The following is a 6,000-nucleotide window of genomic DNA, read 5'->3' as shown; positions in this document are numbered from 1 at the left end:
AGCTGATATCTCTACAAAGTGACGTGTTTGTAGCTGATTTCTCTACAGGATGATTTTTTTGTAGCTGAACCCTCTACATGATGGTTTCTTTGTAGCTGAACTCTCTACAAGGTAACTTCTTCTAGCTGGTCTCTCTACAGGGTGACTTATTTGTAGCTGGACTTGCTTCTTGCTGAACTGTCTAAAAAATTAACTGTTTGCAGTTGAACTCCCTATAGAATAACTTGTAATGTAATAGAATTCTATAATTAAGTAAATAAATTTGCTGACTGCTTTATTAGGGTGACTGTTCTATTAGAGTATCTCGATCTCACATTTGCAACACGGAGTTGGCTTTCGAATCATAACTCAGTGGCTTGTAATCCGATTCTTCTGTACTACTGCAAGGAATTTCTATGAAGATTATTCCAGCTACACACTGATTTTCAGCTCGTTGCTCTAAGCGGTTTGCCTGGTAGACACGCGAAAACTAATAGTTTCTTAATTCATAAAAATCTATCGCGTAATTTTGACACAGATTGGATTTTGTGTCATATCTCCATGGTCTTTATCTCGATTCCTTTCAAACTACCAAAAGGCACTCCTACGATGGTTACTCCATCTACATAGCAATGTCTACAATTTCCTGCATGCTATTTATATAATTAGATAGGTTTTTCCTTGTTTGTTGATGGATCATTAGTCCTCACAAAGAAGTGAGAGGTGGTGAAGTGGTTGGGATACAAAATGGATGAGTGTTGTAATGGCAAGTTCCAGGCCAAATTACATTCCCTGGGAGCTCTAGATGGACCACAATACCACACAAAACACGTATTTCGTGTGTTTGTAATGTTGCCAGCCACTTTAAGTCTATAACATTGTCTCAAGTCACTACATGCAGTGTCCTCCAAACACCTCTAGAGTGGACTATGGGCTTTTCCTCTGCTACAGATATCTATCTCCAGAAAGCAGAGCTGGATTAGTGTGAAAATAGCTAGCCAAATAGTGTAGCCATCCCATGATGGTGTTATTATTTTTAATTGTGTGCATAGTGTAGCAATGTAACATAGCACAAGACTTCATTGCTAGTCAATGTTTGTAATTATTAGGACAATTATAGATTCCTCTCTTGTTGTCACATAAAAAAAGAAGTTATCAAATCCAGTGTGGATGATTTAACACTAACTGCAGAATGTCGAGTATGTAAAACACAAACTTGACATATTCTTTTCAAAGAATTTTATATTTCCAGCTACAAAGTCTATACAGGAATCATGAATGTCATTACTGACATTCAAAGACATTAGCTACAACTGCTAGCATGGAAATTTTAGTCTAATACTTCAAATTAATGTAAAAGGCATGAAGTTGTCTTTGTGTGTGTATGTGTGTATTTGTTTTTCTGCATCCACATGATCAAAATGTCTCGTACTAAAAGCATTTACTATGTGAAAGCCGAAGGCTTCTGTGTTAAACTTCACAATGGTAGCTAACCTGTATTAAAGCTCATCAATAATATCTTACTGCAAACTTGGTTGATTAATATCAAATTTGCTCAAAGATAGTTTTAACTGAGTGCTTTTGATTGCATAGATTACTAGTATAAAAATTGCATGGCAATAAGTTAAGTTGATGCCTCTCTCTTCCCTCCCATCCTTCCATTTCCTATAAAAATGCACCATCTGTTGCATTATACTCCTTTCTGAACATGTAATGGAGCTAAACCACACATGTATGCTCTTGACACCTTCACTGTCACCACTGATCATGTGTCTGATTGTTTATGGGTGTGGTCACAACTTTCACTTTATGAGTTTAGCTAAAAGTATCTACTCCCTAGTATAGTATAAAGTGGAATCACTTTAAATAGCTTTGTCCAATCAGTCTTCGTATGGTTTAAAAAGGCAACCTAACACGAGAAGCTATAAAATTTTCAAGTCTTACAAATCTGAAAGGGACAGTCATTTTGGAGGAAGCAGGAAGTTAGTTGAAAGAAAGGATACATGAATGCACATGAATAAAGAAAGGATATACCAGGAACAAGTGGGTCATTTATGTTATTATTACACCAATAAAGTGTTGGAATATTGTAAACAACTTTGTGGTAAGGTATTTGCATGGATGATAGTACTTGAATATTATTTCTTAGTCCATCAGCACTTCTCAGAACTAGTTATATAATATCAACACAACTCCAGTTGTCACTGATAACATAATACTCATACATGTTCCCATATACTATGGAAAGTTATTTTATTAAGCATTAGACAGTATGTAAACATTTGCATAAGTGTGGGGTCCCAAGAGAGAAAGGGTATTTAAGGATTGGGCAAACCAAATGTATTGACATGCTTTAACACTTAAAAGGCATTCTCATAAATTATAAGAAAACGTTTAATTTACTTATTGGTAATGGACTGAGCAATGGACTGCATGTGATTATTCTATGAAAGGTTACTGTCAGTTAACACTCTAAAGTTGTTTGGTGATTGACTGCTTGTGACTAATCGGAAATTCTGTGATATACAGTAATAAATATAAGGTATGGTATAGTACTCTTTTTGTTTATCAAGACACACGGTACGGCCCAAGTAGCCGGCGCGCCACACCGTGAGTATATTTACAGGAAGAAAGTAAACGCGATTTTCACACCTTTGTAGCTCCGTGATTCCTTATCCGATTGAAACCAAAGTTGCTACAGAAGTGCCGGCTAGGTCGGGGAGTCCACATTCCAAATTTGAAGAAAATCGCTCCAACCATTTCCGAGATACGAGCGGCCAAAGTTTGGGTTTTTTTCTTCGTTTTTTTCTTCTTCTACTTCTTCTTTTCGCACACTTTGCAAAATCCGCCATAAAACGCGAATTCGTACTCCAATCGGGCTGAAATTTGGTACACTTAAAGGGCTCATTAAAGCGAATCTCAGTACCAAGTTTGGTAGGAATCCGATGAAGATTCACGGAGTTATGACCAATTATTTGCGTAAAATAAGGTCGAAGGTCTGTCACGCCCACAGGGTAAACCGCTTGAAGGAATGAGCTGAAAATTGCTATGTAGATGGAGTAACTATCGTAAGAGTGCCTTTTTGTGGTTTGAAAGGAATCCAGTTAAAGGCCATCAAGATATGACACAAAACCCAACGTGTGTCACAATTACGCGATCGATTTTTATGAAAAAAAAAACTATTAGTTTTCACGCCTACCAGGCAAACCGTTTAGAGCAGTGAGCTGAAAATAGGTGTGTAGCTGGAATAATTATCATAGAAATTCCTTGCAGTAGTACAGAAGAATCGGATTATAAACCACTGAGTTATGATTCCAAAGCCAACTACGTGTAGCATATGCGAGATCGAGATACTCTAATAGAACAGTCATTCTAATAGAGCATTCAGCTACGTATATAACTTACTCCATTACAGAATTATATGACATTGCAAGTTATTCTGTAGGGAGTTCAGCTACAAACAGTTAATCTTATAGACAATTCAGCTACAAGCAAGTCACCCTGTAGAGAGTTCAGCTACAAATATGTTGCTGTAGAGATTCAGAACATTATAAGTCACACTGAAGAGAATTTAGCTATAAACAAGTCACATTGTAGAGACAACAAGTCACTCTGTAGAGAATTCAGCTACAAGCAAGTCACTGCGTAAAGGGTTCAGCTACAAAATAGCTACCCAGCAGAGAGTTCATCTAGATCAGCTACAAACAAGTTAGGCCACTCCAAATGAGAGTGTAGTTTTCCGTCCTCCGCCCGCATCACGTCTGGGCACCCGAATTGCATATCATTTTTGCCATTATTTTTCCAAAACCACTTCCTGGAAACCTCTCATGGAACCCTTTATTCTTGCATTGCTAAAAAGTACAACGAAACCTAAGAATGAACAGTTCTGGTGGTTGCTAGCTTACAAAGAAGCTTTTTCATGACCTTGAAATCCTCTCAAGATCGAGATACTCTAATAGAGCAGTCACATCTTTAATAATGAATAATGATAATAAGCCTCCCGCCCGCACCAAATAGTGAAACGTCAGGACGGGAAACTACAGTCTTATTTGGAGTGGCCTTACTTTATGCAACGTTCAGTTACAAGTAAGTCACTCTGTAGAGACTTCAGCTACAAACAAGTCACTCTGTAGTACAAACAAGTCACCGTGTAGCTGGAGAGTTCAGCAACCAATCAAAAAACCACTCTGTAAAAAGTTCAGCTATACAAACCTGTTATAACTCTATAGAGAAAGTTATAACTCTATAGAGAGATCAGCTAGAAACAATTATTCATCCAGTAGAGAGATCAGCTACAAGTCATCACCTTATAGAGAGTTTAGTTACAAAGGAACCACCATGTAGAGAGTTCAGCTGCAAACATATCACCCTGTAGAGAGTGCAGCTATGAACAGATCACCCTATAGAGAGTTCAGGTAGAAAAAGTCATCCTGTAGAGAGATCAGCTAGAAGGATCACCTTGTAGAGAGTTCAACTACAAACAAATCACTCTGCAGATATAGTTCAGCTACAAACAAGTCACCCTATATAGAGAGATCAGCTAGAAGAAGTTACCTTGTACAGAGCTCAGCTACAAAGAAACCATCATATAAAGAGTTCAGCTGCAAACAAATCATCCTGTAGAAAGTTCAGCTACGAACAAATCACCCTGCAGAGAGATCAGCTAGAAACAAGTCACCCCATAGAGAGAGCAGCTATAAAGACACCATCCTGTAGAGAGTTCTATTACAAACAGATAACCCTATAGAGAGTTCAGCTACACACAATTCACCCTGTAGAGAGAGCTCCTAGAAGATGTTACCTTGTAGATAGTTCAGCTACTAACAACAAACCACCCTGTAGAAAGATCAGCTAGAAGAAGTCACCTTGTAGAGAGTTAAGTTACAAACAAACCACCACGTAGAGAGTTCAGCTAGAAGAAGTTACCCTGTAGAGAGTTCAGCTACAAAGAAACCATTCTGTAAAGAGCTCAGCTGCAAACAAATCACCTGTACAGAATTCGGCTACAATCAAATCATCCTGTAGCTAGAAGGAGTTACCTTGTAGAGAGTTCCGTTACAAAGAAACCACCATGTAGAGAATTCAGCTACAAACAAACCACCACGTACAGAGTTCAGTGAGACGAAGTTACCTTGTAGAGAGTTCAGCTACCAAGAAACCATTCTTTAAAGAGCTCAGCTGCAAACAAATCACCTAAACACAGAATTCAGCTACAAACAAATCACCCTGTAGAGAGATCAGCTAGAAGAAGTTATCTTGTAGATAGTTCAGCTTCAAATAAATCTCCCTGTAGAGAGATTAGCTAGAAGATGTTACCTTGTAGATAGCTCATCTACAAACAAATCACCCTGTAGAAAGATCAGCTAGAAGAAGTCACCTTGTAGAGAGTTTAGTTACAACTAAACCACCATGTAGAGAGTTCAGCTAGAAAAAGTTACCTTGTATTAGGGAGTTCAGCTACAAAGAAACCATCATGTAGAGAGTTCAGCTGCAAACAAATCACCTGTAGAGAGTTCAGCTACAAACAAATCTCCCTGTAGAGAGATCAGCTAGAAGAAGTTATCTTGTAGATAGTTCAGCTACAAACAAATCTCCCTGTAGAGAGATCAGCTAGAAGAAGTTTCCTTGTAGAGAGTTCAGCTACAAACAAATCACCCTGTAGAAAGATCAGCTAGAAGAAATCAACTTGTAGAGAGTTTAGTTACAACTAAACCACCATGTAGAGAGTTCAGCTATAAACTATACCTTGTAGAGACATCAGCTAGAAGAAGTTACCTTGTAGAGAGTTCAGCTACAAAGAAACCATTCTGTAAAGAACCCAGCTGCAAACAAATCACCTGTACAAAATTCAGGTACAAACAAATAACCCTGTAGAAAGATCAACTAGAAGAAGTTACCTTGTAGAGAGTTCAGTTACAAAGAAAACACCATGTAGAGAATTCAGCTACAAACAAATCACCCTGTAGAGAGATGAGCTAGAGGAAATTACCTTGTAGAGAGTTCAGCTACAAAGAAACCACC

Source organism: Dysidea avara, chromosome 2, assembly GCF_963678975.1.
Source record: "Dysidea avara chromosome 2, odDysAvar1.4, whole genome shotgun sequence".
Lineage (NCBI taxonomy): Eukaryota > Metazoa > Porifera > Demospongiae > Dictyoceratida > Dysideidae > Dysidea > Dysidea avara.
This window is presented reverse-complemented; position numbering follows the sequence as displayed.